Source organism: Oncorhynchus mykiss, chromosome 9 (assembly GCF_057628025.1).
Source record: "Oncorhynchus mykiss isolate SJ-2025 chromosome 9, ASM5762802v1, whole genome shotgun sequence".
Lineage (NCBI taxonomy): Eukaryota > Metazoa > Chordata > Actinopteri > Salmoniformes > Salmonidae > Oncorhynchus > Oncorhynchus mykiss.
The window spans coordinates 53,076,233-53,089,497 of NC_143030.1; the positions used below are offsets into that span (position 1 = coordinate 53,076,233).

The 13,265-nt window shown below is 41.7% G+C and overlaps 1 protein-coding gene across 2 annotated transcripts in view; it reads left to right on the forward strand.

The window, feature by feature from the left end:
• The first annotated feature begins 247 nt into the window (after positions 1–247).
• LOC110532248 (solute carrier organic anion transporter family, member 4A1) overlaps positions 248–13,265 on the forward strand; it is a 40,883-nt gene continuing 27,865 nt past the window's right edge. The window contains exon 1 of one of the 2 annotated variants that reach the window (XM_036988191.2): positions 248–549. The gene's annotated coding sequence lies outside the window, so the exon portion shown is untranslated. The remainder of the gene's footprint in view (positions 550–13,265) is intronic. The other variant, XM_036988190.2, reaches the window with a different exon arrangement.

The window sequence follows — 13,265 nt, forward strand, 5'->3', positions numbered from 1 at the left end:
ATAACTGCTGTCAGAGTGCAGTATAACTGCTGTCAGAGTGCAGTATAACTGCTGTTAGAGTGCAGTATAACTGCAGTGTGCTGCTAATACTGAGTCCAAAATAACAATGTTTCTTTTACTGCAGTTTTATTGCAGTAAAACAGCAATTTAACTGCAGTACACTGCAGATATTCTGCAATTACTGCGTCCAAAATACCACAGTTGACTGCAGTTACTTCAAAACGGCAATATTTTTTTTGTAAGAGACAGAACGCACTGCCTCTGCAATGCTGCAAGGCAAATGCAGGGTTCTATTGGAAATTCATGTAGGCTACATCTTGTGGACCAAAACGCAATAACACTGTCGGTCTAACCGAAACATCACGGACTGTCTAATCGAGGCGTAGAGACCCGACGCTGCCGCCAACTGGGAGGACCAACAAACAGGGAAGGACGTCGTTACGTATCAATGTAGACATTTTAATCATTATTTCATTCACCCAATGGAATTGTCATCCGCCCAATGGCATGGTCGAGACAACGGGTAGCAACCTAAAAGGACACTAACATGTAAGTATTTTACATTTTGCATCCGATACATCAGTCATTCCAGTTCTGTTTAGGGATACTCTCAGGAATTCTGTATCCCGATGGCCAGCATGTTCGTGGTCTATGGCTGTCATTACTGTAAAGCCAACGAACGTGGATACCGTTACCCAGTGGCGCACATGTTTTACTCCAAGTCATTAATACAATATTTATTCTCAGCTCTGCATAGCCTAAACTGATTAAAGCATTGTTGTTCCTCAGTCACATCGGGCTTAATGATGGTTGATAGATAAACAAAAGCGTCTACAGCATCAACAACATCTGGTCGTATCTAGCCTATTTAATCCTTTACATTGCGTAGGAAGCATTATAAAGGCATTCTGTATAGGATGTAAATGAGTTAGTTCATACAATACAGTCACCATACGGACTGATGGGCTGATAACCGACTGTTTGATTATTATTATTATTATTATTGATCATTATTTTACAATTAGGTGGATTTAACTGGCTACCTGTCCATTGGTATATGCCTTAGCATATAATCTATTTACAGGAGTATGAGAGGATTCACTCGAATACTTTTTGGGTTATTAGCGCATTAATTTGCTGCTGGATTTGCCCATCATGACAAGAGGAAGTGTTGAGGCGTGACACCGAGGAAAACAATGGAAGAAAACGAAATGGATATTAAATAGGGCGAAACTAAACTTGGTGGCATAATTTCTCCTGGTATTATTATTCCGTTATAACAGTGCCACAGCAGCTATTTGTTTTTGGTCTCACTGTTGTAGCCCGAATAGCCTACATATCTGAGCAATGAACGGTCGACATGCAGGGTGTTTATATATAAGACACCTACGTCTCTTCTGCATAGGCCTACTGGGTTTCCGATCATACTCCCATCCTTTGTCTATGCAGTCGCGCAACAAAGCCATGCAGAGCGCAACACAGTTTCATGCATGTTATTGTATTCACTCAGGTTATTATTAAAAAGGGTCAAACACTAACACCTGCGTCTCTATGGTCAAACAGTGACACCTGCGTCTCTATGGTCAAACAGTGACACCTGCGTCTCTATGGTCAAACAGTGACACCTGCGTCTCTCGTGTTGCTTCCTCGTACTTAGGCTAAGTCAACATGGCAAAATGTCTTCCATGCAGTCTCCAAACGCTACTGTGTGCGAGTGGCATGCCTGCATTGTGCACCTGCTCTTTTACAAAAGCACGTGAAATAGGCCTTGGCCCAATGAATGCATACCAACCTACTCAAATATAAACCTTATGCTTACTCATGGTACACATTATGTGCATCATATGGTCTGTAACCTTTGGTAACCAGTATTTGCATATAAACCTATAGCATACTGAATAAAACAGAAATGTTGACCAAAAAAGAAAAAAGAAATGTCCCCTATATCTTGTATGCCTGGGGATATATTGTCATTACACTATAACAGTCTCTGTGAGAATTTGATTTCAAATCTGAACCACTGCCAGACCAGGCTTGACACATGGCAGTTTTACACACTTAAAACCCTTCTGTTTCCCCATGCCTGTAACATTTTGATATTTTAAGAGTGATTCTCAGTAACACTTGATCCCTTGTCCCTTATACATAATTGACAGGGGTCTCCCATGTGAGCTTGTCCATTGTTACGTGCCCATTGACTGGTGTGCATCCCCCCTCCCCCATCCCACAGGAGACCACTACTCACTTTAAAAACCACATGAAAAATTAGCCCTGTTGACCAAGTGACAGCAGTGGTTGCAGAGGGCAACGTGTTGAAGGTCTTAAACCAATCACGGTCCCCAGACCCCCCATACCCTCCCCGACCAATCCTACTGTATGCCACTATGTGGATGGAGAGAGTATCCTCTGTGTGTCATGGTGTGGTTGCAATAAATTATATAGATGTTAATCATAATATGTTTTGATCCAAGGACCATACATTTTAGGGTCATATAGAATAAGGTAGTGTAAACCTAAGTGTGTGTGTGTGTATGCGTGTGTGTAAGTATGATATGATTGAATGTGTGTGTGTGTGTGTGTGCTAGTGAGGAGTTCAAAGGAAAGAATAAGACCTATATGCTTCATATCCTCATGTTTCTTGTTATACTGTGTATGCACGACCATGCCTGCCATAAGCCCGTGCAATAGCAATGAGAACTGTATACGGTCTGGACTCTGGTTAGGCATCCCCAGCCTGGTTAGCGAGGTTCAGCCTCCTCCCTCTCCGTGCCACCTGCTCCCCATTTGAGCCTGGCAAACGAATATTGCCTGAGTGAGCACCGTTTGGCACAATAAGGAGAGGTAGCCACCAAAACAAACCACTTATCAGTGGTATGCTATCCAATACTGTGTGTGTGTGTGTGTGTGTGTGTGTGTGTGTGTGAGAGAGAGAGGTAGGTCAAGTTAGTATATGATGTAATGTACATGAAATCTAAAAGAAAACATGACTGAGTGAACTTTATAATAGAATAGAGATACTCTGTACTCAGCTATATAGTTTACCAAGCTACAAGTTACTTCACACCAGAAGAACTTAAGCTACACTAAAGCTACCCCTGAGAAATATATAGTTTACTCAACTGAAGTTACTTCACAAAAGAAGTTCACTACATCTAAACTACTTTGTGATATATTATCATATCTAAATCTTAAATGTCATAGACTACAAAGTGCAAGAACAGATCACTCTGGAGTCAGGTGTTAACAGAATGTGTAATTTATTAAATGCAAGTGAGAATTAGACATGTCTGATGTCGGAAGAGAAAGGAACTTCTTGCCTACTTCACCTATGTTTTCTTCCTGCAAAAAAAGTAGCGTGTAGTTCCAGTAGATAGCTAAATCAAATCAAAACAAATGTATTTGTCACATACACATGGTTAGCCGATGTTAATCCACTCCATATATATAAGACACCTACGCGGGACTAGGTGCGTGAGAAAGGAATCAGGCGCAGAGAGTTCCACAGGGAAAAGGTGCACTTTAATGCGGCACAAAATAACAAGCCCACAACACAGGGCGCGGACAATAATGTGTACCACCCAAAACACAGGGTGCCAGGTCCAGAACACAAACACCTCTACCTAATGCACACACGTAACAAAAATACAATCCCGCACAAAACAAGGGCGGGTACACGTACTTTAAATAAGGAAGCCCATTAAGCACATACAACAGGACACAGGTGAAACTAATAAGACAAAACAAACAGACAACGAAAAGGGATCGGTGGCGGCTAGTAGGCCGGTGACGACAACCGCCGAGCACCGCCCGAACAGGAAGGGGAGCCAACTTTGGCGGAAGTCGTGACAGGTTAGGACATCGACTGTGCATGACACCAGTAATTTTTCCAATAATTGTTTACAGACAGATTATTTAACTTATAATTCACTGTATCACAATTCCAGTGGGTCATACACTAAGTGGACTGCCTTTAAACAGCTTGGAAAATTCCAGAAAACTATGTAATGGCTTTAGAAGCTTCTGATAGGCTAATTAACATAATTTGAGTCAGTTGGAGGTGTACCTGTGGATGTATTTCAAGGCCTACGTTCAAACTCAGTGCCTCTTTGCTTGACGTCATAGGAAATTCAAAAGAAATCAGTCAAGACCTCAGATTTTTTTTGTAGACTTCCACAAGTCTGGTTCATCCTTGGGGGCAATTTCCAAATGCCTGAAGATACCACGTTCATCTGTACAAACAATAGTACGCAAGTATAAACACCATGAGACCAGGAGTTATGTCTCCCAGAGATGAACGTACTTTGGTGCGAAAAGTGCAAATCATTCTCAGAACAACAGGAAAGGACCTTGTGAAGATGCTGGAGGAAACAGGTGCAAAAGTATCTATATCCACAGTTAAACGAGTCCTATATCAACATAACCTAAAAGGCCGCTCAGCAAGGAAGAAGCCCCTGCTTCCATACTACGGAAAGCAAATGCACATGGGGACAAAGATCGTACTTTTTGGAGAAATGTCCTCTGGTCTGATGAAACAAAAATAGAACTGTTTGGCCATAATGACCATCGTTATGTTTGGAGGATAAAGGGGGACGCTTGCAAGCTGAAGAACCCCATCCCAACTGTGAAGCACGGGGGTGGCAACATCATGTTGTGGGGATGATTTGCTACAGGAGGGACTGTTGCACTTCACAAAATAGATGGCATCATGAGGTGTGAAAATTATGTGGATATATTAAAGCAACATCTCATGACATCAGTTAGGAAGTTAAAGCTTGGTCGCAAATGGGTCTTACTAATGGACAATGACCCCAAGCACACTTCCAAAGTTGTGGCAAAATGGCTTAAGGACAACAAAGTCAAGGTATTGGAGTCTCCATCACAAAGCCCTGACATCAATCCTATAGAAAATCTGTGGGCAGAACTGAAAAAGCGTGTGCGAGCAAGGAGTCCTACAAACCTGACTCAGTTACACCAGCTCTATCAGGAGGAATGGGCCAGAATTCACCCAACTTATTGTGGGAAGCTTGTGGAAGGCTACCCGAAATATTTGACCCAAGTTAAACAATTTACAGGCAATGCTACCAAATACTAATTGAGTGTATGTTAACTTCTGACCCACTGGGAATGTGAAGAAAATAAATTAAAGCTGAAATAAATCATTCTCTCTAATATTATTCTGACATTTCACAATCTTAAAATAAAGTGGTGATCCTAACTGTCCTAAAACAGGACATTTTTACTCGGATTAAATGTCAGGAATTGTGAAAAAGTTTAAATGTATTTGGCTAAGGTGTATGTAAACTTCCGACTTCAACTGTACATGTAGTTCACTACTCCCTAACACTGGATAGTGGCTAGTTTGGTTGACAGACAAGAATTTGTTCATTATATGTTATTTTCAAAATTACTGTATCCCCTTTTAAAGCTTTACTGTTATCTGCAATGCTTTGTCAAATACTCCAGCGAAGATACAAGTTATTGCAATGCCTAGTGTACTGTAGATAGATACCACTCTTCCCTGTCTTCATTTGCATGAAGAAAATAATTGAAATAACTTTAAATAGCTTGACATTGAAAGACAACTGTCAAAGTGACTCACATGTTAGATACATTTTACAGTACTGAGCTGATGTGAGACTTGTTAGCGCTGTAATAAATCAAATCAAATGTTATTTGTCACATGCATTGTACACCACAGGTGTAGACTAGGACTGAAATTAGAGTTAAATACAGCCTAATACCGAAGCATGTCTGTTCTATGTAATACAGTGCCTTGCGAAAGTACTCGGCCCCCTTGAACTTTGCGACCTTTTGCCACATTTCAGGCTTCAAACATAAAGATATAAAACTGTATTTTTTTTGTGAAGAATCAACAACAAGTGGGAAACAATCATGAAGTGGAACGACATTTATTGGATATTTCAAACTTTTTTAACAAATCAAAAACTGAAAAATTGGGCGTGCAAAATTATTCAGCCCCTTTACTTTCAGTGCAGCAAACTCTCTCCAGAAGTTCAGTGAGGATCTCTGAATGATCCAATGTTGACCTAAATGACTAATGATGATAAATACAATCCACCTGTGTGTAATCAAGTCTCTGTATAAATGCACCTGCACTGTGATCGTCTCAGAGGTCCGTTAAAAGCGCAGAGAGCATCATGAAGAACAAGGAACACACCAGGCAGGTCCGAGATACTGTTGTGAAGAAGTTTAAAGCCGGATTTGGATACAAAAAGATTTCCCAAGCTTTAAACATCCCAAGGAGCACTGTGCAAGCGATAATATTGAAATGAAAGGAGTATCAGACCACTGAAAATCTACCAAGACCTGGCCGTCCCTCTAAACTTTCAGCTCATACAAGGAGAAGACTGATCAGAGATGCAGCCAAGAGGCCCATGATCACTCTGGATGAACTGCAGAGATCTACAGCTGAGGTGGGAGACTCTGTCCATAGGACAACAATCAGTCGTATATTGCACAAATCTGGCCTTTATGGAAGAGTGGCAAGAAGAAAGCCATTTCTTAAATATATCCATAAAAAGTGTTGTTTAAAGTTTGCCACAAGCCACCTGGGAGACACACCAAACATGTGGAAGAAGGTGCTCTGGTCAGATGAAACCAAAATTGAACTTTTTGGCAACAATGCAAAACGTTATGTTTGGCGTAAAAGCAACACAGCTCATCACCCTGAACACACCATACCCACTGTCAAACATGGTGGTGGCAGCATCATGATTTGGGCCTGCTTTTCTTTAGCAGGGACAGGGAAGATGGTTAAAATTGATGGGAAGATGGATGGAGCCAAATACAGGACCATTCTGGAAGAAAACCTGATGGAGTCTGCAAAAGACCTGAGACTGGGACGGAGATTTGTCTTCCAACAAGACAATGATCCAAAACATAAAGCAAAATCTACAATGGAATGGTTCAAAAATAAACATATCCAGGTATTAGAATGGCCAAGTCAAAGTCCAGACCTGAATCCAATCGAGAATCTGTGGAAAGAACTGAAAACTGCTGTTCACAAATGCTCTCCATCTAACCTCACTGAGCTCGAGCTGTTTTGCAAGGAGGAATGGGAAAAAATGTCAGTCTCTCGATGTGCAAAACTGATAGAGACATACCCCAAGCGACTTACAGCTGTAATCGCAGCAAAATGTGGCGCTACAAAGTATTAACTTAAGGGGGCTGAATAATTTTGCACGCCCAATTTTTCAGTTTTTGATTTGTTAAAAAAGTTTGAAATATCCAATAAATGTCGTTCCACTTCATGATTGTGTCCCACTTGTTGTTGATTCTTCACCAAAAAATAGTTTTATATCTTTATGTTTGAAGCCTGAAATGTGGCAAAAGGTCGCAAAGTTGAAGGGGGCCGAATACTTTCGCAAGGCACTGTATATTCTCAAATATTTCATTGTATGTGTTATGCTGTGTGTAATGAACTGAGATGCATGATTGTTGCTGATACTGATGTTCAGATGAAGGAAATTAGACCGTGTACAATGCACACCACCGTGGCACTCAACTCAGGGCGATGTTAACAAATTAGCAAAATTATCCTTCTCAATAACACTTGTGTCTGTAGGCACCACACACTACAACAAAAGCTAGCTAAACCGTGGGAAAGCTAGGCTACTGCATGCGCTCTCAGGAGTGACGTGTCAAGGCCTTCAAGAAGGCGGAAGTTTAAAAAAATCCTCAGGAATCCTTAGGCGTTCACTGAGGGCGTAGAAGGCCCTCACTGTTTCCCACTGCCCTCCACTCTCCATGTGGTTGAACTGGTTGACCTATATCCTGCTCTGAGTGTTCCTGTAGCTTCACTGTGAGGTCTGGTTCATTTGCAGCGTTGTGTTTATTTTTTCAGTCTTTCTTTTCATCTCTGAAGTTGAGGCAAGCCCAACCTCGGCAGGCAGTGAGCATCAGGGTCAGCAGACACGGGTAATTAATTAGCATCATCTACATGGTGGCCTCTCCTCACCCCTCAGAAAGCTCATATAAGGGTAAGTCTGGCTTGGAGATGTCTGATTGGCTTACTGGAGGTCATTTCTTCCAGTCGGTTTCACCTGCGATCCAACACGTCAACAGCAGATAGCGAGCCTGCCTGGAAAAGTAGGGCTGAAGGTTCATCTGTGTGTGTCGGTATGCGTCTTATTTTGGATGGAATCGGACCTTTACACAGTGATTTGTACAGTAAATGGACATCATTTTCCTCCACTCAACAAACTCTTACCTATCCCCATCAAAATCACCCCACTCCTATAGGCCTGAGGCAGCACATTACACCACTCAAACCACACAGTCAGAGGGATAGGGACCAATCCTCCTTTAAAGCCTTCCAGTATACAGCATTTCTGGCTTTGGTTGGCTTTGATTTAATTCATCACACGTGTATGCACACAACTCACAAATGTAGATTTGCATATGTATATGATAAACTATATAACATCTGAGGAAGGATGCATTGGTGTGTCCCCATTTATGACTCTCAGCCGCCAAAGACAAATAGTGCTGGGGTGCAACCAGGGGAGGTGAGAGTAGAAAGAGCCGTCCCCTCTCCTACTAGTGTTTCGTAGGATACCGAAACTTCACTACTTTTTTGATACTAGAACATAAATAAAACATTTTGGTACTAGAATTTGTGTTACTTTTGGTCAAATGTGTCTCATGTCATATACCGATTGAGAGGATCGAGTGTCTAGTAATTTGTCTGAATCTTTTCATGGTGGCAGTAGCTAGCCAGGCTACTTTGGCTTGGTCATGCAGCTTACACAGCGCAAGCCACTTTTGAGAAGCAAGTGAGAGGAGAGAGAAAATGAAAAACATCATACCTCCATGCATGTAGCTTGATGACAAAACTGGCTCCAGAAGCAAACTATGGGAATACATTGATTACAGAGCAGATGATGAGGGCCAGTCCACTGAAACAACAAGTAAAAGGGGTCACACAGCAGTACAGTGCACTGCATCATTGTCGTTATTCTACTAAATTAGAATTATTTTTGATTGACAGTGACATGATCATACTGTATATTCAGTATGACATTCATGTGAGCATTATAGTATGAGGGCAGCAGGTAGCCTAGCGGTTAAGAGCGTTGGGCCAGTAATAGGTCGCAGGTTCAAATCCCCGAGCCGACTAGGTGAAAAATATGTTGACGTGGCCTTAAGCAAGGCAATTAACCCTAATTGCTCCTGTAAGTCACTCTGGATAAGAGTCTGCTTTAATTTTTTAATTACACAACCCTAAAGTCACGTGAAATTCACAATATTTAGACTACTTGATATTTGTCTAGGCTTGCTATCAGTAACCACTAGCCAGCCAACAGCCCTGGGGGGAGCATTGCACCCTGGGAAGTGAAATCGTAGTATGCTGTGTAAAATCCATTGTATTTATATGGTGTGTTAACTATTGTAATATAGAAGCTTCAAAGTGTTTTTATATCGTTTTGGAACTAAACTATTAATTTAATAGATTCAATTATTTAGCTGTAAAGAATTAATGAATCACAGGAGGTTGGTGGAACCTTAATTGGGGAGGACAGGTTTGTGGTAATGGCTGGAGTGGAATATATGAATGGTATCAAATAAATCAAACTAATGGTTTGATGCCATTCCATTCACTCCATTATTATGAGGTGTCTTCCCCTCAGCAGCCTCCACTGTAATGAATCATAGGTCATTTGACCCAATATAAGAGATACAAAAATTAACCCTGGGTCTCTGATATGGTTTTGCATAAGGTACATTTAAGGTATTCTTCTGTTATTTAATGTGGGATTTATTTTTTGCAAGAAATTGAATAAAGAATTGGCCGCAGGGTGATGTTAGCCCTGTGAGCAGCAAGTGGAAAGCCATTATTGGGTCAGTGCCTGCCTTGTCCAGTCTCATTAGCTCCAATAGTGTGAGTTGTGCCCTGTGGGGTGTACTGTTACTGCAATGAGCTGGAAGGCTGAGGGATTTTTCCACACATACCTTTCTGTACAGTAGGACATCACACACTGGTTGGCATATTATGGGTGTCAATGGAATCCGTCCATTTAGAAAGCTATTGATATTAAATACAGTTTAACCACACTGGGGATATCTGTTCCTGGAGTCTCCCCACAGCCCAGTTACACATCTGACTCACCTGTTGTTCTGAGGCAGTACCAGGAAGTGCTGATTAGGCTTCAAGATCAGCCAAGAGGTTTCAAAGTTCACATTTCTTTCAAATAGGATGGAATGGCCTCATCCAAAATACTGAACGTGCCAATCCCAAGGGAGACTGGGCAGGGCATAGGTTTGATATCAAGAAACCAAAATGTACTGCTCAACTGCTGTGTCGGGAGATACAGGCTGTTAAAACTGCTGCTACTGCTGCTGTTAGTGAAAAACTTTGGTAGGGAAGCTTTGGGGATTTAAAATGCCTTTTAGCTCAGTGGATACAGTATGTTAGATACTGTACTAGTGGATCTACCAAATGGATCACCTGACAGAACTGGTCTCATCTGCTGTATGGAATACATATCAACAGAAGGGAAACGAAAAGACAGTCAGCACATCTTTAGGAGGAAAATAACTGAAAGTAAAAGGAATGTAAAACTGAAGATCAGTTACTCTGACTTGGTATGTACAGTAAACAGTTTTTGAATAGGTCTTACTTACATTTTCCAAAATTCTAAAAGGAAATCTCTGAATACACTTGGCTGAATCAACTGTGGTTGAGGTACCTGTATCAAGCACAAATATGAAAGGCGTTTAGTTTAATGGCACACAGTTGTATTGTATATACATTCCATAATAGAGCAGTAAAGTGTAATAACATCAACTTACTGTGAGTAGGATTCCAAAGGGCACCCTGGACCCAGTGTCACTACAGCTACTGTCACTGTTACATGTGGTAGGGTACAATGTAACGTGCGTAACCAGAGTACATTTGTACAAATTGTAGCTAAGGAGATGGACTGCACATTTGGAAATGTAGGACCTATTTCCTACCTTATGAAAAACGAAATCGTAATATTTCAAATTCTTCACTGGTCTTATCATGCATAGCCTGCAGAAGCATCATGAAGGGAAGCTTAGTAACTACCTGTTTAATTGGGAGGTAATGTCCCATGATAACGGCATCTGGACAATGATAACAGAAAACTGCTGCCATAACCAGGATCATAAACGTATGAGTCCTGTCCGCCCCATGTGTTTCAGGTTGGCCCTGCCTTACGCTTCAGGCACCCAGAGGGAAAACTAGCCACTAACATGCACACGGAACTGATGCATAGGCATACTATAGGTACAGTGGGAGTGTGTGACAGATAGTCAGTTAAAGATGGAGAACTGGGACCTACAGTGTGGCGTATTGTTTAGACTGAGCGCGTGTAGCTGTATGCGTTACGGCCCGGATGTTGGAGAGAGACAGACAGACAGACACTGTCTCCATGCTGAGTCCAGGGCCTGGCGTTCTGGCAATGTCATAGTGCCCAGCCTCAGCCCCAGTCAAGATCTCTGCTGGCCTGAGGGACAACCTGCTGACGCCTACTCACTGAGGGCCCGGCTGTCTGTCCCTGGCTGTCTGTCTGGCAGTTCTATACCTGCTGTGCCATGTCTTTCTGTCTGTCAGTTCTTGTTTGCAGCTCTGTCTACTGTATGATGTAAGTTGTCGTTTTCTTGTGGCTGCTATGTATGGAGTGTATCCCTCTGTCTCGCTAGTGCTTTTGAAGTGACTGTGTGCATCACGTGACTCTGATCATGATGTCCATAATGTGCACTGATCACCTCATAATTCATCATCAGGCACTAGTCAGAATGATGCTGCTCATCTATGACATACTGGTACTCCTACAGTATGTAAACATATTGGCTATAATGGATTGAATACATGTTGTAAGACTTCAGTACACATCATGGACATCATGATCAGAGTCATGTGATGCACACAGAGACAGTGCCTTGCAAAAGTATTCACCCCCTTGGCATTTTTCCTATTTTGTTTCATTACAACCTGTAATTTAAATGGATTTTTATTTGGATTTCATGTAATGGACATACACAAAATAGTCTAAATTGGTGAAGTGAAATGGGAAGAAAAACTTATTTCAAAATATTCAAAAAAAATCTAAATGCTATGAAGCCCCTAAATAAGATCAGGAGCAACGAATTACATTCAGAAGTCACATAATTAGTTAAATAAAGTCCACCTGTGTGCAATCTAAGTATCACACGATCTGTCACATGATCTCAGTATATATACACCTGTTCTGAAAGGCCCCAGAGTCTGCAACACCACTATGCAAGGGGCAGCACCAAGCAAGCGGCACCATGAAGACCAAGGAGCTCTCCAAACAGGCCAGGGGCAAAGTTGTGGAGAAGTACAGATCAGGGTTGGGTTATAAAAAAATATCAGAAACTTTGAACATCCCACCATTAAATCTATTCTTAAAAAATGGAAAGAATATGGCATCACAACAAACCTGCTAAGAGAGGGCCACCCATAAAACTCACGGACCAGGCAAGGAGGGCCTTAATCAGAGAGGCAACAAAGAGACCAAAGATAACCCTGAAGGAGCTGCAGAGCTTCACAGCGGAGATTGGAGTATCTGTCCATAGGACCACTTTAAGCCATACACTCCACAGAGCTGGGCTTTACAGAAGAGTGGCCATAAAAAAATAAGCATGTGGGAGACTGCCCAAACATGTAGAAGAAGGTACTCTGGTCAGATGAGACTAAAATGTAGCTTTTTGGCCATCAAGGAAAACGCTATGTCTGGTGCAAACCTAACACCTCTCATCACCCCGAGAACACCATCCCTACAGTGAAGCATGGTGGTGGCAGCATCATGCTGTGGGGATGTTTTTCATCGTCAGGGACTGGGAAACTGGTCAGAATTAAAGGAATGATGGATGGCGCTATATAGAGGATGGCACACACTTTGAAGATGCAATTTTTTTAATTTATTGTGAAACAAACAAAAAAACAGAACTTGAGCGTGCATAACTATTCACCCCCCCCAAAGTCAATACTTTGTAGAGCCACCTTTTGCAGCAATTACAGCTGCAATTCTCTTGGGGTATGTCTCTATAAGCTTGGCAGATCTATTCACTGGGGCTTTTGCCCATTCTTCAAGGCAAAACTGCTCCAGCTCCTTCAAGTTGGATGGGTTCCGCTTGTATACATCTTTAAGTCATACCACAGATTCTCAATTGGATTGAGGTCTGGGCTTTGACTTTGTTTCACAATTTAAAAAAAAAATTGCATCTTCAAAGTGTTGTGTTGTGTAAATCAAATT